The sequence below is a fragment of the Callithrix jacchus genome, chromosome 8, assembly GCF_049354715.1.
Source record: "Callithrix jacchus isolate 240 chromosome 8, calJac240_pri, whole genome shotgun sequence".
In the NCBI taxonomy this organism is placed as follows: Eukaryota; Metazoa; Chordata; class Mammalia; order Primates; family Cebidae; genus Callithrix; species Callithrix jacchus.
This window is the reverse complement of record NC_133509.1, coordinates 11113784-11137787: the sequence shown is the minus strand read 5'-3', so window position 1 is coordinate 11137787 and position 24004 is coordinate 11113784. Positions and strand designations below refer to the sequence as shown.

Here is a 24004-nt window from a genome sequence, read left to right as displayed (position 1 = left end):
CTTAAGGTTTTTTTTTTCCACTTAGCAATATGCATTGAATGTTCTTCATGTCTTTTTGTGCCTTGATAGCTTATTTCTTTTTATTGCAGAATAATTTTTCTTTTTCTTTTCCTTTTTTTTTAAGATGGGCTGTTGCTATGTTGACCAGGCTGGCCTTGAATTCCTGGCCTCAAGCAATCCTCCTGCTTCAGCCTCCTGAGTAGCTGGGACTATAGGGCAAGCCACCATGCCCAGTTGGTATTGCTGAATAATTTTCTGTTGTATAGATGTACCACCATTTGTTGATCCCTTCACTGTTTGAAGGCTATCTAGGTTGCTTCTAGTTTTTGATAATTATGAATAAAGCTGGTATAAACATACATGTGTAGGTTTTTCTATCTTTTCAGCTCTTTTGGGAAAATACCTAGGAGTGTGATTGCTGGATTATATGGTAAGACTGTTTAATTTGATTAGAAATTGTGAAACTATTTCCCAAAGTGGCTATACCATTTAGCATTCTTGCCAGTAATGAATGAGAGTTCCTGTTGTTTCACATCGTCACCAGCATTTGGTATTGTAATTTTTTTTTGTATTTTGCTCATTATCTAATAGAGATGTAGTAGTGTCTCATTGTTTTAATTTGCAGTTCCCTGTGATGTTAGGCATCTTTTTATGTTTATTTGACATTTCTATATGTTCTTGGATGAGGTGTCTGTTCAGATGTTTTGCCCATTTTAAAATTGGGTTGTTTGCTTCTTGTTGAGTTTTAGTGGTCATTGTATATTTTGGATACAAATCCTTTGTGAGATATATTTTTCGCAGATTTTTATTCCAGTCTATGGCTTGTCTTTTTAGTCTCTTAATAGTGCTTTTCATAGTGAAAAAGTCTTTAATAAAGTCTAAGTTAACATCTTCTCTTTCATGGATAGTGCTTTTAGTGTTATATCTAAAAACTCATTTCTGGCCAGGCGTGAGTGGCTCACGCCTGTAATCTCAGCACTTTATGGGGCCGAGCTGGGCAGATCACCTGAGGTGAGGGGTTCAAGACCAGTGTGGCCAACATGGTGAAACCCTGTCTCTACTAAAAATACAAAAATTAGCCAGGTATGGTGGTGTGCACCTGTAGTCCAGCTACTCAGGAGGCCGAGGCAGCAGAATCGCTTGAACCTGGGAGTCAGAGTTTGCAGTGAGCTGAGATTGCACCATTGCATACCAGTCTGGGTAACAAGAGCGAAAGTTATGTCTCTAAATAAAATAAATAAATAAATAAATAACTCATTTCCAAACCCAAGGTTACTTACGTTTTCTCCTGTTTATTTTCAAGAATTTTTTTTATAGTTTTGCATTTTACATTTAGTTGTAAGATCTATTTTGAGTTAGTTTTTTTTGAAAGGTGTAAGGAATATGTGTATATGAATGTTTTTGCACATGGGTGGCCTATTTTTTTTTTTGAGATGGTGTTTCACTCTTGTTGCCCAGACTGGAGTACAATGGCACTATCTTGGCTCACTGCAACCTCTGCCTCCCAGGTTTAAGTGATTCTCCTGCCTCAGCCTCCCTAGTTGCTGGGATTACAGGAGCACACCACCATCCCCAGCTAATTTTGTATTTTTAGTAGAGTTGGGGTTTCTCCATGTTGAACAGGCTAGTCTCGAACTCCTGACCTCAGGTGATCTGCCTGAGTTGGCCTTGCAAAGTGCTGGGATTACAGGCGTGAGTCACTGTGCCCAGCCCAATATTGTTTTTAATTAATTTTTTAATTTTAAAAAAAACAAACAGGCTGGGTACAGTGGCTCACACCTGTAATCCCAGCACTTGGGGAGGGCGGATCACGAGGTCAAGAGATCGAGACCATCCTGGCCAAAATGGTGAAACCCCATCTCTACTAAAAAATATAAAAATTAGCTGGGCATGCTGGTGCCCAGCTATGTTTCCCATATGTTTCCTATATGTTTCCCAGGCTGGTCTTGAATTCCTAGGCTAAAGTGATCTGCCCACCTTGACCTCCCAAAGTGCTGGGATTATATGTGTGAGCCATTGCATACAGTCATGACCAATAGGTTTATAAAATTTTCTTTGGCTGAGCATGGTGGCTCATGCCTGTAGTCCCAGCACTTTAGGAGGCTGAGGCAGAAAGATTATGAGGTCAAGAGATCGAGACCATCCTGGCCAACATGGTGAAATCCTGTCTCTACTAAAAATACAAAAAAATTAGCTGGGTGTGGCGGCACATTCCTGTAATCCCAGCTACTCGGGAGGCTGAGGCGGGAGACTCACTTGAACCAGGGAGTCGGAGGTTGTAGTGACCTGAGATTGTCAGCCTGGCAGCAGAGTGAGACTCCATCTCAAAAAAAAAAAAAAAGATTTTTTTAAATTCTACAAACATTAATAAGGATGTCCATAAAGAAACTAAAACAAATGAAATAATTTGTGGGAGTCATTTTTAAATGAGTTTCCTAACGTTCTCGAGTGGAATTAGAAGCATTGTTCGGAGTGTGGTTTTCCCTTTCAAAAAGATTGATTTTAGGTCATTAGGCCTTAATTGACAAGTGCTTAATTATTTTATAACATGTATTAGAGTATTATGAAATATGAGCTAAATATGGTACAGTCATGTGGCAGTTTCAGGTTGTAAAGGGGCTTGATGGGAGATTTAAATGCAGTTTTCAACTGTCATTAAGGATAAGAGCCTTTGCCACTTGGTTTTTATTGTTGCGTAGGGTTTCAGCTATACAGATTTTTGAGCACCCTCTCCAGTGTTTGCTGCTGCCTGTTACACTTGTTGAAGACTATCCAGAAGCTTGAGCTGGCAAAAACTGAGTAGGAAGCGCTTCCATGGGTACTGCTATAGTTTCCTGATTATTTTCAATTCTGACTCAGGCTGAGAATCTTGCTTCTAAAAGTAATAGAATGCTGTTCTGAGACATTTTATTCTCATGTAGCTTAAGTCCTAATTGTTAGCTAGAATCCTCTTTCATTTGGCTTTATAACTGTCCTGTCCTATACTTCTAGAACAGCTTCTATTTCCTAAAACATTTTAACCTTAATTGGTATCATGACATCTAAATATTCTGGTCATCTAGGATATGATGCAAGATGTTTGGTGAGTTTTGTTTGCTTTTTTAGTTAAATAAGTCAACTCAAGGAACTATCTGTGTGAAAGTACTTAGATTCTCCAGAGATACATTATCTCCAAGTCAATCAATATGAAAGCTCACTTGGTGTTTAATGGGATCCATCTGGTTAATGCTTGTGTTTCTTGAGTTTCGTAGATTATGAAATCATAAAGCTAAAATAAAACGTGGAGATGGTCTGGTTAGACCCCTTTCATTTTACAGCTGAGACTACTTAAGTGCAGAGGCTAAGTGACTTGCTCAAGATTGTACAGCTTATTAATGAGTCACTCTGGAGTTCAGGCCTCCTGACTCCCAGTGCAGTCTTATTTCTGATATAACTGTGCTAATTTTTTCATTGTAGTTAGTGAAGAAATTATGGATTTATAAGAAGTAAATTCTCCAGTAGATTTAAGTGGACTTAAGTATTTCTTGTAACTTAAGTAGGTGTGTTTCTTCCAGGTACCAGGTGTCACTGGATTTTTGTGAGCAAATTTGATATGTTTCACATTCTAGATGGAAATCAGCCAATTAAAAAATAATGGTGAAGTTATTATAGCCTGTATTTAGTGAGCACACATTTGGCTGCATTGAAATGAATCTTAATGTATTTTTTGCACAGTGAAGATAATCTGTTAATATTTAATGACATAAAGCAACAGTGGAATTCTGTTTTCATGTGGCAGTGGTGTATTTATGAAACTAGAGTGTTATGTAAAAACTAAAAGTACAGATTAATTTAATATGCATCTGGCGAATTCAGGGCTTGAAGGATGCACATCTGTTGAGAAAACAAATCATAGAACTATTCAGAGCTTCAGAATCTTTAAATATGTGTGCTTTGATTCTGTTTTAACTGTTTTGAAACAGTCATTAATGGATTTAGAAAAGGCCATTTGCTCTAAGGAAGCAACTGTGAAACCACGTACAGAGCTATTATTCGTTTTATTATTTTTAAAGTATTTTTATACATTACTGTTTTCTCTTTCCAATTTATTTATTAGGAAATGAAGGGGCTAAATTACTCACCATAATAAGATGAATGTGGCAGAACCATATTTAAAAAGAAAGGAATATAATTTGCTGAATTTGATAGATTAGAAATATTTTAAGCCTTTGTCAAAATGCCAAAAATATTTTAAGGCTCTGAATTCTAATTTGAACTCACAATTAGTGGAGAAATGATCAATTTCTACTGTGTATTCATCGCCATACTAGAGCTGTTGTAATATAGAAATCTGTATGTTCAATTTCAAGTTGAAAGAAACAAGACTTAAAATGAAAGACTTAAAATCACACAGTCATGAATGAACGGAAAACTTGATATAATCCGTCAACATTACAGTAGTTCAGAGGGGAGAAAATCCAGTGAGTATTCGTAATTCTGACAGGAAGGTGATTGATTAAAGTTTTTTTTTTTATTGCATTTTAGGTTTTGGGGTACATGTGCAGAGCATGCAATACAGTTGCATAGGTACACACAGGGCAGTGTGTTTTGTTTGCTTTCTCCCCTTCACCCACATTTGGTATTTCTCCCCTGGCAATCCCTCCCCACCTCCCCCTCCCAGATTGATTAAAGTTAAAGTAGAGGATGGCAACTCTGACTGCTCATTAGAATCACTTCGGAAAACTTAACCCAAAATCAAATGAATCGGACTCTCAGGCTAGGCGCATCTGCAGTTTTTAAAAGCTTTCCCAGATGTTTGTAATGTGCAGGCAGTGTTAAGAATCACAGACTTAAAGGCTGGGTTTGATTTGGAAAAGCAAGAAAGTGGCCAGCACAGGGAAGTAGGACAGGGGAGAATTGGCCACAGCCTACGAAAAGATCAGTGCAGTCAAGGCAGTGTGTGCTAGGTGGGGAGGAAGGAGAAATAAGTCTTGGAGGCAGAATGGGGTTTATTTTAGAAGAGTAGTTTTCAAAATGTGGTTTGTTGACCAGCAGCAGCAGCAGCACCTGGAAATTTATTATAAATGCAGATTTTAAGGCCCCGTTCCCATACCTACTGAATTGGAAACTCTGGAGTCCAGCAATTAGTGTTTAACAAGTATGCCAGATGATTCTGATGGACACTAAAAGTTTGGTAACTGCTATTAAGAGAGGGTAAAGTTAGCAGAGGAAATTAGATTTGATGTGGTATGAGTGAGGATCCATAGAAAATTTTTTATTTTTATTTTTTAATCATTTAGTTATTTTCCATGTATCCAAGGCACAAACCAGCCATGGGCACAGATCAAGAGCCAAGCTGGGATAAACAAGGGTTGGCTTTATCCCTGGCTGACATGAGATGGACATCACCACATTAAAGGTTTTTTAAGCTAGAGAGTAACAGGAGGTATTTGCATGTATTCAAGGTAAATCCGATGGTGATCTGCACAATACTTTGGATTACTAAAATATAGGAATGAAGTAGGCTGGTTGAGGAAATGCAGACATAATCTAGTGGATCTAATCTAGTAATAGTAAAGGCCTGTTCTAGAGAAGTATTAGGAAACGTAATACTAATAATAGTGATGGCAATTTATTGAGAGTTTACATAACAAGTGGTATGCTAAAAGCATTTTATTCTCACAGCAAGTCCCTGAGGTGGGGCTCTTCCAGTTTTATAGATCAGCAAATGAGGCAGAGAAAGGATGGTTACTTCTGAAGTTCACACCACTGTTATGTGGTGGAGCCAAGATGTCAGGCTCAAGAATCTCTGCCCCTAAAGCCTCTTGAAGAAGCAGCTAATAATACCTGCAGAGCCATGAGAAAAAGGAAAAGACTTCAGTCTGAAAAGTTTTAATCCTAGTTGACAGAAAGCAAGGGGATGTCACTGTCAGAGGTAAAATAGTGCATGCAGTGGATAACAAGGCAAGTCATTTAGCCAATTGGGAACAAACCGTCTTGTAAAAGTGTCCATCAGGAATCACTGATGGAAATTTTTATATAGTGCTTTTTAAGTATAAAGTTCCAAGTAACTTTGAATGGTTGAGCTTATAGGTTTTGTGTGTTCTTGCTTATGCTGACTAAATTAGAAGAGTCACCTCATCCCGCTTTTAAAAAGTGTCTTTTAGATTTTAGATAGTCTGTGAGTAAATCATGCCCAAGAAGCTTACTGTAATACCACTTTTGCCTCTCTAAACATCTTAGTCTTAGTCTTAAGACAGTTTAAGCTGGTTGTGGCTCTGGAGGATGACTTGAAGCCAGGAGTTCAAGACCAGCTTGGGCAACATAGCAAGACTCTGTCTCTATAAAAAAAAATTAAAAAATTAGCTGTGTGTCATGGCACGAGCTGGTAGTCTTAGCTACTCAAGAGGCTGAGGCAAGAGGATTGCTTGAGCCTAGGAGTTTGAGGGTGTAGTGAGATCCGATCACACCACTGCACTCCAGCCTGGGTGACAGAGCAAGACCCTGTCTCTAAAACCAACCAACCAACAAAATAAATAAAAGACATTTTAAGAAAGATTTCAGGGTTATTTTGTTTTAATTGGGAGGTAATAAGTAGTAAAATACTTCATGTTTGGGTCATTGTTTTCATACGATGCTATCAGAGCATCCTCTTATTTATTGAGGTAAAATTTATATAACAAAATTAACTATTTTAAAGTGCTTGATTCAGTGGCATTTGGTACATTTACAGTGATGTACAACTTTAACCTCTCTAGTTCCAAAATATTTTCACACAAAAGGAAACTTCTTATCTTTTTTTTTTTTTTTTTTTTTTAATTAGATGGAGTCTCTCTCTGTCATCCAGGCTGGAGTGCAGTGGCACAATCTGGGCTCACTGCAACCTCTGCCTCACAGGTTCAAGCAATTCTCATGCCTCAGCCTCCCAAGTTGCTGGGATTACAGGTGTCTGCCACCTAACCTGGCTAAGTTTTGTATTTTTAGTAGAGATGGGGTTTCACCTTGTTGGCCAGGCTGATCTCGAACTCCTGACCTAAGGTAATCTGCCCATCTTGGCCTCTCAGAGTATTGGGATTACAGGTGTGAACCACTGCGCTTGGCGCAAATTTTATACCTATTAAACTCTCTATTCCTCCCTTCCTGGAACTCGTGCAAAACACTAATCTATGAATCTTTGTATTTCATAGAAGTGGAGTCATATAATATTTGACTTTTTATGTCCATTTCTTTAACTTAGCCTAAGTTTTCTGTGTTCATCTATGTTGTAGCCCGTATAAGTACTTCATTTTTTAACAATTTCCTCTGGGGCAAGTAATCCCAAAAGTACTTTTTTTTTTTTTTTTTTTTTTTTTTTTGAGACAGAGTCTCACACTGTGGCCTGGATTTTTTGTAATTTTAATGCAGTATTTCACTCTGTTGGCCAGGCTCCTAACCTTGTGATCTGCCCTCCTTGGCCTCTCACAGTGCTGGGGTTACAGGCATAACACTGAGCCCAGCCAGTACTTCAATTTTTAATGGCTGAATAATATTTCATTTTATGCTATATTTGTTTATTATTGGACATTTTGTTTTTTTTACCTTTTGGCGTTGTGATTAGTGCTGTTATGAACACTGATGTACAAGTTTTTTTGTTTGAATACCATTTTTTAATTTTTTTGGGTATATACCTGGATCATATGGTAATTCTTTTACCTTTTATTTTTGAAGGAACTGCCAAATTGTTTTCAACCCTGGCTGTACCATATTACACTCCCACCAGCAGTGTAGAGGGTTCTAATTTCATCTTTTTATTTTTATTTTTCTGAGAGTTTCATTCTGTAGCCCAGGCTGGAGTGCGGTGGCTTGATCTCAGCTAATTGCAGCCTCCTCCTCCCAGGTTTAAGCCATTCCCCTTCCTCAGCCTCCCCAGTAGCTGGGACTACAGATGCATGCCACCACGACAGGTTAATTTTTGTATTTTTGGTAGAGATGGGTTTCTTCCTTTTTTTTTTTTTTTAAGATGGAGTTTTACTCTTGTTGCTCAAGTTGGAGTGCAGTGGCGCAAGGCAAGAGCCGAGAGGATCACCACAAACTACCTCCCAAGTTCAAGCAATTCTCCTGCTTCAGCCTCTCAAGTAGCAGGAATTAATTACACATACGTGCCTGGCTAATTTTGTATTTTTAGTAGAGATGGGGTTTCTTCATGTTGGTCCTGCTGGTCTTGAACTCCTGACCTCAGGTGATCTGCCTTCCTTGGCCTCCCAAAGTGCTTGGGATTATAGGTGTGAGCTACTGTGCCTGGGGGCCTGGCTAATTTTTTTATACATGTATATATATTGTTTTGGGGGATGGAGTCTCACTCTATAGCCAGGCTGGAGTGCAGTAGCACAATGTTGGCTCGCTGCAACCTTCAACCCCCTGGTTCAAGTGATTCTCCTGCCTCAGCCTCCCAAGTAGCCGAGATTACAGATTCATGTCACTATACCTGGCTAATTTTTTATATTTTTAGTAGCCATGGGGTTTCATTGTGTTAGCCAGGGTGGCCTCAATCTCCTGACCTTGTGATCTGCCTGCCTCAGCCTCCCAAAGTGCTGGGATTATAGGCGTGAGCCACTGCACCCAGCCTAATTTTTTGTATCTTAAGTAGAGATAGGGTTTCACCATGTTGGTCAGGCTGGTCTTGAACTCCTTACCTCAACTTATCCACCTGCCTCGGCCTCCCCATGTCCTGGGATTACAGATGGGAGCCGCTGTGCCTGGCCTACTTTCTGTACACCCTGAGCAACCATTATTTATTTATTTAGAGATGGAGTTTCACTCATTGCCCAGGCTGGAGTGCAATGGTGAGACCTTGGCTCACTGCAACCTCCACCTCCTGGCTTCAAGTGATTCTCCTGCCTCAGTCTTTTGTAGCTGGGATTACAAGTGCCTGCAACCAGGCTCGGTTAATTTTTTGTATTTTTAGTAGAGATGGGGTTTTACTATGTTGGCCAGGCTGGTCTCGAGCTCCTGACCTCAGGTGATCCACCTGCCTTGGCCTCCCAAAGTGCTGGAGTTACAGGCGTGAGCCACCTCCTTATTTGTTTATTTTTTTGAGATAGGGTCTCTCTGTAGCGCAGGCTGGCATGCGGTGGTGTGATCTCAGATCACTGCAGCTTCTGCCTCCCAGGCTCAAGCAATTCTCCCATCTCAGCCTCCTGAGTAGCTGGGACTATAGACACATGCCACCATACCTGGCTGATTTTTTTTATATTTTTGGCAGAGATGGGGTTTCACCATATTGCCTAGGCTGGTCTTGAACTCCTGGGCTCAAGTGATCTATCCTCCTCAGCCTCCCAAAGTACTGGGATTGCAGGTGTGAGCCCCTACACCCAGCCTTATTTTTATTTTTTGAGACAGAGTCTCACTCTGTCACCCAGGCTGGAGTGCAGTGGCACTATCTCGGCTCACTGTAATCTCTGTTGCCTAGAGTCAAGCGATTCTCCTGGCTCAGCCTCCTGAGTAGCTGGGATTATAGGCATCTGCTACCACAGTCAGCTAATTTTTGTAGTTTTTAGTAGAGATGCAGTTTCACCATCTTGGCCAGGCTGGTCTTGAACTCCTGACCTTGTGATCCACCTGCCTCAGCCTCCCCGAAGTGCTAGGATTACATGTGTGAGTCACTGCGCCCAGCCAATTTCCATATTTTCTAAGTGATTGCTGCACAGATTTCACAGAACAGTTCCTTCTTTTTCTGTACTTGCTTTAAAAAGATTGTGGTAAGCTATAAATAACATAAAATTTACCATTTTAATTATTTTTAATACCACAGATCTGTACAGTTAAATATGTTCACATTGTGTAGCCATCACTACCATTTATCTCCAGAACGTATTCATCTATGCCAACTGCAACTCTGTTGAACATGAGTGTAGAAATAACTTTTTGAGCCCTTCCTTTCACTTCTTTTGAGTATATGCCCAGAAGTGGAATTGATGGATCATATGGTAAATTTATGTTTAATTTTTTTGGTAATCATCATACCATTTCTTTTTTTATAAGCATGTATTCCATTATGTTTACCTAATGTATTATTTTTCTTTCTTTTTTTTTTTTTGAGACAGCCTTGCTCTGTCATCCAAGCTGGAGTGCAGTGCAGTGGCATGATCTCGGCTCACTGCAACCTTTGCCTCCTGGGTTCAAGCAATCTCCCGCCTCAGCCCCCCAAGTATCTGGGACTACAGGCATGTGCCACCATACCCAGCTAATTTTTTTTTTGTATTTTTAGTAAAGACAGGGTTTCACTGTGTTGGTCAGGCTGGTCTTGAACTCCAGACGTCAAATGATCCGCCCGCTTCAGCCTCTTAAAGTGCTGGGATTACAGGCCTGAGCCACTCCACCCTGCTATATTATTATTTTTCTGTAGTTTACTTACATTATTTGTACAAACTGTGATATTAGACAAAGCTAGTTATTTAAAGTTATTTCCCTGTTAACTATTTGTATAGACTGTGAATATCTGGTGTTTACTTAGGTAAGAACTTTAAGGTTGGGAGCTCCAGGCCTCGGAAACTCTGGGGCCTGGGTCCCTGAGGAAAAAAAAACTTTAAGGTTAAATAATTTTTTTTTTTTGCCTGATAACTCAGAATTTATCTGTTTTCATAAAATCAACAATATTACATGCCTTAGATCTCAAAAATTACACAAATAGCCAGGTGTAGTGACTCATGTCTGCAATCCCAGCACTTTGGGAGACAAAAGCAGGAGGATTGCTTGAGCCCAGGATTTCGGGATCAGTCTGGGTAACATAGTGAGACCTCATCTCTACAAGAAAATTAAAAAAATTAGGCTGGGTGCAAGTGGCTCACGCCTGTAATCCCAGCCCTTTGGGAGTCTGAGGCGGGTAGATCACATGAGACCAGCCTGGGTAACATGGTGAAATCTTGCCTCTACTAAAAATACAAAAATTAGCCAAGCGTGTTGATGCACTTGTGTAATCCCAGCTACTCAGGAGGCTGAGGCATGAGAATCACTTGAACCTGGAGGCAGAGTTCGGCGTGAGCTATCACACACTACACTCCAGCCTGGGTGACAGAGTCAGACTATGTCTCAAAAAAAAAAAAAAAAAAAAGAAAAAAAATTAAAATATTAGCCTGGAATGGTGGCACATGCCTGTAGTCCTAGGTACTCAGGAGGATGAGGTGAGAGGATTGCTTGAGCCCAGGAGGTCAAGGCTACTGTGAGCCATGATCATGCCACTGCACTACAGCCTGAGTAACAGAATGAGATCCTGTTTCAAAATCAAAATAATAATAATACTACACAAAGATTATTCCATTTGGGGCTGGGTTTATAGTTTTATAATCTTCATGCCAAACCTTGACATCATAAAATGTCTAGCAGAGATAAATATAAAATTGCTTGATCAACAAATTCAGACAAAAGTGTATGCTGACAATTCTGAAGACATTTTAAATTTTATTTAATAATTGTAAAGCCAGTGTATTTGTTAAAAATTTACTTTGTGAACTTGAAAAACATTTGAGCTTATTCACTTAATTTACAAGTACTCCTTTATTGGTAAGACAGTTTGGTACCTTGTGGCCAGAACACATAACAACAAACATGTACATATATATACACACATATACACATGCAAAGTTACTATAACTTTTGCTTCAGAACTCTGTCTTTGAGATATAAATACAAACTTGCCAGCTTACAAAAAAATGTTGGATCCAAACAGTGGTTTTTATCTCAACATCAGTAGAAAAACAACAGCAGACTGAAAGCAGGCAATAAAGAAAATAGAGAAATAGGCTGGGGTGGCTCATGCCTATAATCACAGCACTTTGGGAGGCTTAGGTGGGCGTGTCCTTTGATCCCAATCTTGGCAACATGGTGAAACCCCGTCACTACAAAAAAACACAAAAATTAGCCAGATGTGGTGGTGCATGCTTATCTACTTTGGAAGCTGAGGTGGAAGCATCCCCAGAGCCTGGGAAGTGGAAGTTGCGGTGAGCCAAGATAGCACCACTGCACTGCAGCCTGGGTGACAGATTGAGACCCTATTTCCAAAAGAAAAAAAAAGAAAGAAAGAAAAGAGAACTTAGGAGCTCTATAGTTGCAGGTTGACTTTTGGGTTCTGAGGTTTTTTTTTTTTCGAGTTGGAGTCTCACTCTGTCTCCCAGGCTGAAGTGCAGTGGCATAATCTTAGCTCACCACAATCTCCGCTTCCCGGGTTCAAGCGATTCTCCAGCCTCAGCCTCCTCAGTAGCTAGAACTACAGGGGCGTGCCACTGTGCCCAGCTAATTTTTTTGTATTTTTATTAGAGAGGGGTTTCAACATGTTGTCCAGGCTAGTCTTGAATTTCTGACCTCAAGTGATCCACCCACCTCGGCCTCCAAAAGTGTTTAGATTACAGGCGTAAGCCACTGTACCTGGCCTGACTTTTTCTTGGTGTAATTTTCCTGTCAGTTTAAAATGTGTACAGAAACAGATCATCATATGTAACCAGCTGGAATACTAGAAAACCTGGCATGCTCTTGAACTTTCTCCATGTACTCAAACACCTGCAAGTAAAGGCGCCATAAAACCAGAGAGCCCCAGAGGGGTTCATTGTCATTGTCTTTTTTCATCCTTAGATGCTTTGTTTTCCACCTTTTTTCTCTATCTTAAAAGGAGGAACTAGAGTAGGCACCTATAATTCCAGCACTTTGGGAAGATGAGGTGGGTGGATCATGAGATCAAGAGGTTGAGAGCATCCTGGCCAACATGGTGAAACCCTGTCTCTATTAAAAATACAAAAATTAACTGGGCATGGTGGTACCTGTAGTCCTGTAGTCCCAGCTATAGGAGGAACTAAAGAAAAAGAAAAGGAACTAAACTGTGGTCTAGGGTTTAGTGTGGTGGATGGAAGTGTGCTGATATGGATGAACCTCTACAGTGTTTCACCACTGAGTCATTTCTCCCCTCTTACATGTCTGTTTCTCTTTCCAGAGGTCTGTCACCTCTGAGAGGGTTCACAGCACTAAGTTATCAGCTCTTATTTACGTTTCCTGGATGAACCTTTTAAAATTAATTTTACAGCGGGTGGGGGTGGGGGTTCCCTGTAGGGCTACTGCATGTTGCAATGAGTCAACCCCCAGATACTCCCACTCAGTGCCCAGTCACCCAGGGGTACCTTTTGACTGGGAAGAGCAATATACCCTTATTCTTTGAAACTAAGGAGTTCATTTTCTGATTTATCTACAAAAATGACAGTTCAGATCCCAGCACTTTGGCAAGGCCAAGGAGGGAGGATTGCTTGAAGTCAGGAGTTCAAAACCAGCCTGAGCAACATAGCATGACGTTGTCTCTACTAAACATAAAAAATAAAAAAATAGCCCCTTGTGGTGGCACATGCCTATAGTCCCAGCTGCTTAGGAGGCTGAGATGGGAGGATCACTTGAGCACATATCGAGGGTGTAGTGAGCTTGATCACCATGCCACTGGACTCCAGCCTGGTGACAGAGAGAGACTCTGTCTCAGGAAAAAGGAAAAGAAAAAATGACAGTTCAGTTGCTCATACAAATGTACAGAAAAGCCAGTTGGGATTAATTTGGGAAGAAAAAGGCAGTGGAGAAGACTCTTTAAAATGCACCTAACAATCAGAATTAGGATCCTAAACAACTTTCTAGGGAAAGAACCAGCTCAGAATAAACCAATGGACCATCAACCAAGTGGGAGGTCTGGGGCTCAGGAGTAACTAACAGTTACACCTGAAAGAAGCTTGCAGTTGGAGCCTTGAAATGGGCCTTTCCTTGGAGGGTGGGGGGTCCTGAGTTTTCTCTGAGGTCTTGCATTGGGTGTCAGTTTCTGATGATGAAAGGAGTCCAACTCTGGAAAATATTTAAAGTTTTTTTGGTCTGGAGTCTTTAGGTTTTTCTAAATATAAGATCATGTCGTCTGCAAACAAGGATAATTTCGCTTCTTCTTTTCCAGATTGTATGTCCTTTATATCTTTCTCTTATCTAATTCCTCTGGCTTGGAATTCCAGAATGTTGAACAAAATGGCAAAACTAAGCATCTTTGTTGTTTTCCAGATCTTGGATCTTTTATTTTTCCCTGTTGGGTCTGATAATAGCTCTGAGTTTGTCTATATAGCCTTTATTGTGTTGGGGTATTTCCTTTTTTTTTTTTTTTTTTGAGACAGGGTCTCTCTTGTGTGCCTGGAGGAGTGCAGTGGCATAATCTCAGCTCATGGCAACCTCCACCTCCCAGGTTCAAGTGATTGTCCTGCCCTTAGCCTCCCCAGTAGCTGGGATAACAGTCATGTGCCACCACGCCCAGCTAATTTTTGTATTTTTAGTAGAGATAGCGTTTCACCTTGTTGACCAGGCTGGTCTTGAACTCCTGACCTCAAGTAATCCATCCCCCTGCCTCGGCTTCCCAAAGTGCTGGGATTACAGGTATGAGCCACTGTGCCCGGCCAAGGTATTTCATTTCTATACCTAATTTGTTGAGAGTTTTTATCATGAAGGAATGTTTTGAATTTTATTGAACACGTTTTCAGCATCTATTAAATGATTATATGAATTTTGTTCTTCTGTTCATGTGATAAATCACATTTATCGATTTGCATATTTAAATCCTCCTTGCATACCACTTAATCATAATGGTCTTTTTATTTTTAATTTAATTTATTTATTTTTTGAAGCAGGTTCTCACTCTCTTGCTCAGGCTAGAATATAGTGGCATGATCTTGGCTTGCTACCGCCTCGACATCCAGGGCTCAAGCAGTCCTTCTACCTCTGCCTCTTGAGTAGCTGACCAGTAAAAATTTTTTTTTTTTTTGGTAGAAGTGGGGTTTCATTATATTGCTTTTATTTTTATTATTTATTCATTTTTAGAGACAGGGTCTCCCTGTGTTGCACAGGGTATAGTGCACTGGTATTGTCATAGCTGACTGTATTCTCAAACTCCTGTGCTCGAGCTTTCCTCCCACATAAGCCTCTTGAGTAGGTATGACTACAGTACCATGCCCAGCTAATTTTTTAAGTTGTTTGTGGATATAGGGTCTCGCTGTGTTGCCCAGGCTCATCTCAAAACTCCTGGCCTCAAGCAGTCCTCCCACCTTGGCTTCTCAAATTGTTAGGATTATAGGTTGAGCCACTGCTCCTGGCCTGAATCTTTTCAAGGCATTCAGCCTAATTTTTACAATATTTTTCAAGAACTACAGCATACAGATAGAGTAGTTTAAAGATCAAAAGTGAACACTGTGTACCCATCTTTCAAAGAAGCAGAACATGACCAGTGTCTGAGAAGGCCCTATGTGTCCCTACCTTTTTACTGGCCTACTAGCAGACTCTACTATATTTTGTGTTAGCTAGATATGCATATAAGTAGGAAAACTTCACCCAGAAAAATCTGGTTCAGTAGAAGAAAATCAGTGAGCAGAAACAGCGGTAAAAATGTTGAGATTAGGCTGGGTGCAGTAGCTCATGCCTGGCCTGTAATCCCTGTACTTTGGGATGCCGAGGTGGGTGGATCACTTGAAATCATGAGTTTGAGACCAGCCTGGGCAACATGGTGAAACACTATCTCTACAGAAAATACAAAAATTAGCCAGGCGTGGTGATGTGCGCTTGTAGTCCCAGCTACTCAGGAGGCTGAGGTGGGAGGATGACTTCAGCCTGGGAGGTGGAGGTAGCAGTGAGCCTAGATCGTACCAGTGCACTCCAGCCTGGGCGATAGAGCCAGACCTTGTCTCAAAAAAAAGAAAAAAAAAAAATGTTGAGATGATGGAATTAGTACATAAGGAATTGAAAACAATAAAAGTAAGTTAATTTTAATATTTTTTTCTGAGACAGAGTCTTGCTGTATCACCCAGTGTGGAATGCATTGGTACGATCTTAGCTCATTGCAACTCTGCCTTCTGGTTCAAGTAATTCTCTTGCCTCAGCCTCCCAAGTAGCTGAGATTACAGGTACATACCACTACGTTTGGCTAATTTTTGTATTTTTTTGTGGAGACAGGGTTTACCTCAAGTGATCTGCCTGCCTCAGCCTCCCAAAGTGTTGGAATTACAGGCGTGAGCCACTGCACCTGGAAGTAAGTTTAAGAATTTAAAGCAAACATGAAAATACTGAAGAAAGAAATGGAAGCTATAAGAACCAACTAAAACTTGTAGTGCTGAAAAATACCTGAATTGTTGTTGTTTTTAATTAAGCAATTTTCAATTTTTTTTTTTTTTTTTTGAGATGGACTCTTGCTCTGTCAAGACTCTTGCTTACCACTTGACTCTTGCTCACTCAAGCTGGAGTGCAGTGGCACAATCTCAGCTCACTGCAACCTCTACCTCCCGGGGTCAAGCAATTCTCCTGCCTTAGCTTCCCGAGTGGCTGGGGCTACAGGCACACGCCACCACACTTAGCTCATTTTTGTATTTTTAGTGGAGACAGGGTTTCACCATGCTGGCCAGGGTGGTCTCGAATTCCTGACCTCATGACATGCCTGTCTCAGCCTCCCAAAGTGTGAGCCATCACGCCCAGCCCTAATTTTCAATTTTTAATTGACAGTTTATTTGGGTAACTGGCCATATTTCCAGAAATGAAAGCATAGATGCATTTTTTCCTCGTGTGTGTGTGTGTGTGTTTTCTTTTTTGGTATAATAAATCCCAAAGAGACTTGCTCTTTTTCAGTTTCATTATTTTTCATGTCAGTAACTTCACCCAATGTGGTAGTTTTTAAAAGTTGGAGGTATAATTTCAACTTAGCTTTAAGTTATCAAAGAAAGAATGTCAGTAATATTGCTTTGGTCAGATAATAAAAGATAAAAATTCTGTGATCCAAAACAGTCATTTAACCAAGGTGAGAACTGAGTGTATGAAATAAGGACTAATATGATTAAAGTAGAGCTGAGTATTTGTTATAGGAATATTTGAGAATGATTAAAACACAAATTGTTTTTCATGATGAACATCCACTTTTAAACTATATTTTTATATAATTAACCATTTACTTTTGAGCTTGAAGTATACACCTAATCATTTCATAGGCAAGAAAGACTGTGCCACATCCTTTAAATTTACCATCCTATTGTTAGGACAGTACTGACAGCATAAACCTCTTTATGCACTCAGCTATGATTAAACAAAGGTTATATCCTTGGTATAAACATACCACCTCCCAGTTACTAAACATACTTGAAAGCTTTCTAAGTTGCCACACTTAGCCAGTACTGATTTCAGGGCCATTGGGATTTATCTATTCATGGACCAGGTTAGGATGATGAATTAGTTTTTTCATTCAGATTTTTAAGTTTTAATTCATTTTTTTCAAACATTGTAACTTATATTTGGATATTTATACCAATTTATGGTTGAGAAAGTTAAGAGATACTGACTTGGTTTATTTATCTATGTTTAGAATTCAGAATTTTAAGCCTTTTGTTTAGTTTTTACATTCAGTCCCTCTATATGGGACATTTTCCTCTATTCACCTTTGGGTTTCTGGTATTAATTTTCTTTTGATACTAAAATATATTAAGATATTTAGTTGGTTATTCAGAATCATCAAATATTTCTTATTTGAAAAGAGCTAAACATTGATTCCACTTAATCATTAAGAGTAAAATTATTTTGATTCTGCAGGATGACCAATTACTAAGGAGTATTTAATTTTGTCTTTGACAAGAGTGTCAAGAGGAGAGTTCAAACCTCTGTTTGACTCGAGAATAGTCTCTGGCATACTCAGTTAAGAAGTAACATGTTGTGTATAAAAGTTTTGGTTTTAAATAATAAAGGATTTCTCTTAGGAGCATGCTACTACGGAACTTAATTTTTCCAGAAGTATAGCATGTATAACCATAGCACACATGATTGTTTTATAATATTCTGAATCCACTGTTATTTAATTGCAATATCATAATAAGACATAAAAGATAAAGTAGTATTAACTTCGGCATAATGCATACTTCAAACCAGTAAGTACTTGGTTTTTTTGGTGGCAGTTTTAGTTGAACTTTGGGCTGATGTGTCCCTGCCAATGTCATTTTAAATTTAAACATTATTGTTAGTAAGTTTCCACCATTGAGAGTTGCTTACAGAGGTAAAGCATTTCTTATAAAAAGTTAGAATGTTTTATACATTCATAACAAAGTATAAATGCTTGCAGATTTACCTCCATTAAGAAATTTACTAGTTTGTATTCCTTTAAATTCTATATCATTATATTTATTATTTTCTTGTTTAAAAAATCTTTTTCTGGCCGGGCGCGGTGGCTCAAGCCTGTAATCCCAGCACTTTGGGAGGCCGAGGCGGGTAAATCACGAGGTCAACAGATCGAGACCATCCTGGTCAACATGGTGAAACCCCGTCTCTACTAAAAATACAAAAAATGAGCTGGGCATGGTGGCACGTGCCTGTAATCCTAGCTACTCGGACACAGGAGAATTGGCTGAACCCAGGAGACGGAGGTTGCGGTGAGCCGAGATTGCACCATTGCACTCCAACCTGGGTAACAAGAGCCAAACTCCGTCTCAAAAAAAAAAAAAATCTTTTTCTTAACAGTACCTCAGTTTTTTTCAGTGTTTCGAAGATATAGACAAGATGTTTGGTTTGATTTCTTTTTAAAAATAGTTTATGTAATTCATATATTATTGTAAAAATTTGAACAATATAAATAAGTTACAAAGAACAAAAGAAATCCATGCGTAACGCCTCCTAAAGATTATTATTATTATTATTACATGTTTTTTTGGGACAGAGTTTTGCTCTATTGCCAGGCTGGAGTGCAGTGGCATGATCTCAACTCTGCAATCTCTGCCTCTTGGGTTGAAGCGATTCTCCTTCCTCAGCCTCCTGAGTAGCTGGAAATATACCACCAGCTAACCTGCCACCAGTATACCCTCCACCACACCTAACTAATTTTTGTATTTTTAGTAGAGATGGGGTTTCACCATGTTGGCCAGGATGGTCTCGATCTCCTGACCTCGTGATCCGCCCGCCTTGGCCTCCCAAAGTGCTGGGATTACAGGCATGAGCCACCATGTCTGGCCAAGAGTAATTATTGTTAGCAGTTAAATTTTATTTCCACTTTGTCTTATGATTATATGTATATATCTATTTTTAATGAAATTTGGATTATAGAGTTTTCCATTACATCAGATAGTTATTTAATGGTGTATCACACATAAATTATTTAGCTATAACTCTATTGTTGGTTTTTAGGTTATTTTCAGATTTGTGCTCTTATAAATTCCTGATATGAGCATCATCTTTTAATTTTTTATTATTTCCTTAGGAAACTCATTTCCTTAGGCTTATTAGATGAACATTATTATTTATTCCTTAGTGTTCAGTCAGTGAGCATTTTGCCATATGGTCTTCCAAAGAGGTGTGGTCTCCTCAGCAAGGCATGAGAATGACTTTGTTTCTCTGGATTCTGGCAACATTCAGTGTCATGATTTTTTGTCACATTGGCAAATTTTATTTTTTCTCCCTTCCTACCACATTTGCCAATTTTACAGATGAAAAACATTCTCTTCTCTTTGTATTACGTCTTTAATATATACTTCATATATTTTATTTTGTTTGTTTAATTGTTTGGGACAGAGTCTTGCTCTGTTGTCTAGGCTGGAGTACAGAATCAAGTGATTCTCAAGCCTCAGTCTCCCCAGTAGCTGAGACTACAGGTGCACGAGATAGAATCTCATTCTGTTGCCCAGGCTGCGGTGCACTGGCATGATCTCAGCTCACTGCAACCTCCACGTCCCAGGTTCAAGTGATTCTCCTGCCTCAGCCTCCTGAGTAGCTGGAATTACAGGCCAGTGCCACCACACCCAGCTAATTATTTTGTATTTTTAGTAGAGACAAGGTTTCACCATGTTGGCCAGGCTGATCTGAATCTGAACTCCTGACCTCAGATGATCTGCCCACCTCAGCCTCCCAAAGTGCTAGGATTACAGACATGAGCCACCGTGCCTGGTTTGTACTTCATATATTTGAATATAACACAGTGCTATATAACCTTTGGATATCACAGATTTTTGGTAAATAACTGGAAAGTAAAAATGTGAAATTAGCCGGACGTGGTGGCGCATACCTGTAATCCCAGCTACTCAGAAGACTGAGGCAGGAGAATCCCTGGAACCTGAGAGGGAGAAGTTGCAGTGAGCTGAGATTGTACCACTGTACTCCAGCCTGTGCAACAGAGTGAGTGAGACTCCATCTCAAAAAAAAAAAAAAAGTGAAATTGAATGCAATGTATGTAAAAATAAATTATTACCATTTGAGCCATATCATTATTGTATTAAATTCCAGAAATGTTATATAACATTGAAAGTTGTAAAGAACCTGCTGTTTTCTAGTTTATGTTGTCATATGTGTAAGATTTGACAGAGCCTGCTGACGAGTCCATCTTGAAGTTTGAGGTAATGCCAATATGGCTCTGAAGGTAGACGGGTTATAGATACTGAGAATTATTTCCACCCATGGCTGAAAAACATCTGTGGAAGATGGTTCACTAAGCAAATTATTGTTGGAATGAGAATCAGAGGCAATGGCTAACCTAATAAAGAGCAGTTGCTTTAGAGGTGTATATATTTGACATGTTAATTATAGACTCTTCCTATTTATTTGTGTTTAGAAATGTTCCCAGAGGACTGTTATTGTTTTATTATCTTGCCATACTGTCTTATTGCCCATATTTGAATACATAAAACAGCATTTCTTATTTTCTTTAATTTTTTTTTTTTTGAGACAATCTTGTTCCATCACCAGGTTGCTCACTGCAACCTCCACCTCCCAGGTTCAAGCAATTCTCCTCCCTCAGCCTCCTGAGTAGCTGGGACTACAGGCGTGCCACCATGCCCAGCTAATTTTTGTATTTTTAGTAGAGAAGGGGTTTCACCATGTTGGCCAGGATGGTCTTGATCTCTTGACTTCATGATCCACCCCGCCTTGGCCTCCCAAAGTGCTGGGATTACAGGCGTGAGCCACTGTGCCTGGCCTTTCTTTAATGCTTTTAAATGATGTAATATAAGTTAAGAAAGACATTACTTGGTTTGATCTTCAAACTAGAATGCCCTTTCTGACTCCTTTTTTATGAATTTAAGGAGCAATGATCATCCTTTTTTTTTTTTTTTTTTTGAGACGGAGGCTCCCTCTGTCACCAGGCTGGAGTGCAGTGGCATAATCTGGGCTCACTGCAACCTCTGCATTCCAGATTCAAGTGATTCTCTTGCCTCAGTCTCCCGAGTAGCCAGGGCTACAAGGCACCACACCCAGCCAATTTTTGTGATTTTGGTAGAGATGGGGTTTCACCATGTTGGCCAGCCTGGTCTCGATCTCTTGACCTTGTGATCCTCCTGCCTCAGCCTCTGAAAGTGCTAGGATTACAGGCGTGAGCCACCATGCCCAGCCAGAAGCATGATCATCTTTGATACACAAGTCACATCTTTATTGACTGCTCTGGATCTGCTCTACTTGAATTGATTGTGAAATAAAGTCACTTATCTTTACCCAACCATAGTTTTGCCACATGTGAACTCTCATAGTTTTATTTCCCTAGAAACCTCTTATGTATGCATGGCTGAGAACTAGAGTGTGAGATAGGAAGTTCGTATTGTAAAAGTCTAAGCCCTAAAACTCATGAACTTTTCTCAAGAGTGTACTTTTAAAAAATTAAAATGAAATTGTTTTTAGCAACAGGATCTCTGTCACCCAGGCTGGAGTGCAGTAGTGTGATCAGAGCTCACTGCAGCCTTGACCCCTTGGGCTCCAGTGATCCTCCTGCCTCAGCCTCCCAAGTAACTAGGACTATAGGTATGCACCACCACACCTGACTAATTTTTAAGTCTGTTGTCGAGATGGGGTTGCACTATGTTGACCAGGCTGGTCTCAAACTCTTGGCCACAAGTGATCCTCCTGCTTCAGCTTTCCAAAGTGCCAAGATGACAGGTGCGAGCCAGTGCTCGTGGCCTCGAGGGTGTTACTTCTGAAACTTCAAGGAGCCTTGTCACTTGACCTTTACATAACTTTACCAACAGATTTGGTTATAGCATATTGTAAGTTAAAGGCAAAACATAACAAAATAGGAAAGGAAGGTGTACTAGAACCAAAAACACCAATGATGGCAAAAAGCGACTTTTGATACAGAGGAAAGGAAACAAGTATCATCTTAAAATTTGGTAGGGGCCAGCACACCTGTAATCGCGGCACTTTGGGAGGCTGATGCAGGCGGATTGCTTGAGGCCAGGAGGTTAAGATCAGCTTGGCCAATATGGTGAAACCCTGTCTCTACTAAAAATATAAAAAGTGTGTGGGCATGGTGGTACACACCTGTAATGTCAACCACTTGGGAGACTGAGACACAAGAATCACTTGAACCTGAGAGGCGGAAGTTGCAGTGAGCTGGGATCACACTAAGGCACTCCAGCCTGGGCGACAGAGCAAGGCGCTGTCTGAAAAAAAAAAAAAAAGACAAAACAAAAAATTCAGTAGCAGAGGATTTTAGTATAGTAGCATTTGGCCTTACACACTTAATTAAGGCATAAGAACATCTTTTTTTTTTTTTTTCCCCCTGAGATGAAGTTTTGCTCTTGCCTGGGCATGCAATGGCATGATCTAGGCTCACTGCAACCTCCACCTCCTGGGTTCAAGCAATTGTTTTGCTTCAGCCTCTCAAGTAGCTGGGATTACAGGCATATGCCATGTGCCCAGCTAATTTTGTATTTTTAGTAGAAATGGATTTCTGCACATTGGTCAGGCTGGTCTCAAACTCATGACCTCAGGTGATCTGCCCACCTCAGCCTCCCAAAGTGCTGGGATTACAGATGTGAGCCACCTCCCCTGGCCTTTTTTTTTTCTTTTTAAATAGAACAAGACAGTGGTTTTCATCCCTTATCCAAAAAATTTAAATTTATGTAATGTTTGGCTGCTTAAGAGTCCATGTGTGGGGAAAGCAATCTAAAATTCTACGTTTTTTTTTTTTTTGAGATGGAGTTTTCCTCTTGTTGCCCAGGTTGGAGTGCAATGGCGTGATCTCGGCTCACCACAACCTCTGCCTCCCAGGTTCAAGCGATTCTCCTGCCTCAGCCTCCTGAGTAGCTGGGATTACAGGCATGCACCACCATGCCCAACTAATTTTTGTATTTTGAGTAGAGATGGGGTTTCTCCGTGTTGGTCAGGCTAGTGTCCCAAGTTCAGGTGATCTGCCTGCCTCAGCCTCCCAAAGTGCTGGGATTACAGGTGTGAGCCATCATGCCCAGCCTAAAATTCCTTTTCAATATTTTTATATCTCATTTCTTTTTCTTATTTCATTGAATTGGATTAGACTGTGGGTTAAATTATTTTCGTGGTATAAAGTATAGTATATATTAGTTTTAGGGTTTAAAAAAATAAACTTCACTGGGCAAGGTGGCTCATGCCTGTAGTCATAACACTTTGTGAGGCTGAGGCAGATGGATCACTTGAGCTCAGCCACATGGTAAAACCCTGTCTCTACCAAAAATACAAAAATTAGCTGGGCGTGGTGGCACACACTTGTAGTCCCAGCTACTTGGGAGGCTGAGGTGGGAGGATTGCTTGGGCTTAGGAGGCAGAGGTTGGAGTGAGCTGAAATTGTGCCATTGCTCTCCAACCTGGGTGACAGAGTGAGACCCTGTCTCAAAAAAAAAAAAAAAAGGAACTTCAGTCTTCTAGTATATTCGTTAAGACATAATTTTGTAATGCTTAGACTAATGAGGGATTATATACTTAAAGATATTTATGCATAGATAAGTTTTTCCATGTATGTCTACCTATATATGTGCATTTATTTATTTATTTATTTATTTATTTATTTTTTTTTTTTTGAGGCAGAATCTTACTTTGTTGCCCAGGCTGGAGTGCAATGGTAAGATCCCAGCTCACTGCAACCTCCACCTCCCAGGAATCAAATGATTCTCCTGTCTCAGCCTCCGCAGTAGCTTGGATTATAGGCACCTGCCACCACTCCTGGCTAATTTTTGTATTTTTAGTAGAGATGGGGTTTCGTCATGGTGGCCAGGCTGATCTCGAACTCCGGACCTCAAGTGATCTGCCT

The 24004-nt window shown here is 40.0% G+C and overlaps 2 protein-coding genes and 1 non-coding gene across 20 annotated transcripts in view; 2 read left to right on the top strand and 1 right to left on the bottom strand.

Annotated features, from left to right (window-relative positions):
• The window catches only part of CSNK1G1 (casein kinase 1 gamma 1), a 174137-nt gene that overhangs the window by 8211 nt on the left and 141922 nt on the right, over positions 1 to 24004 (top strand). For 4 of the 17 annotated variants that reach the window (XM_078333343.1, XM_078333342.1, XM_078333338.1 and 1 more), the window contains exon 2: positions 15955 to 16030. The exons of 12 other annotated variants lie outside the window; for them this stretch is intronic. The gene's annotated coding sequence lies outside the window, so the exon portion shown is untranslated. Of the gene's footprint in view, positions 1 to 15950; positions 16031 to 24004 lie in introns of all 17 variants that reach the window. One more of the 17 variants, XM_078333339.1, reaches the window with a different exon arrangement.
• Positions 1 to 24004, top strand: part of PCLAF (PCNA clamp associated factor) — a 71472-nt gene that overhangs the window by 34680 nt on the left and 12788 nt on the right. The gene's annotated exons all lie outside the window — the stretch shown is intronic.
• LOC118145393 (small nucleolar RNA SNORA48) lies at positions 5287 to 5418 on the bottom strand. Its single transcript, XR_004730509.1, has one exon. It is a non-coding gene; the product is annotated as a small nucleolar RNA SNORA48 (small nucleolar RNA).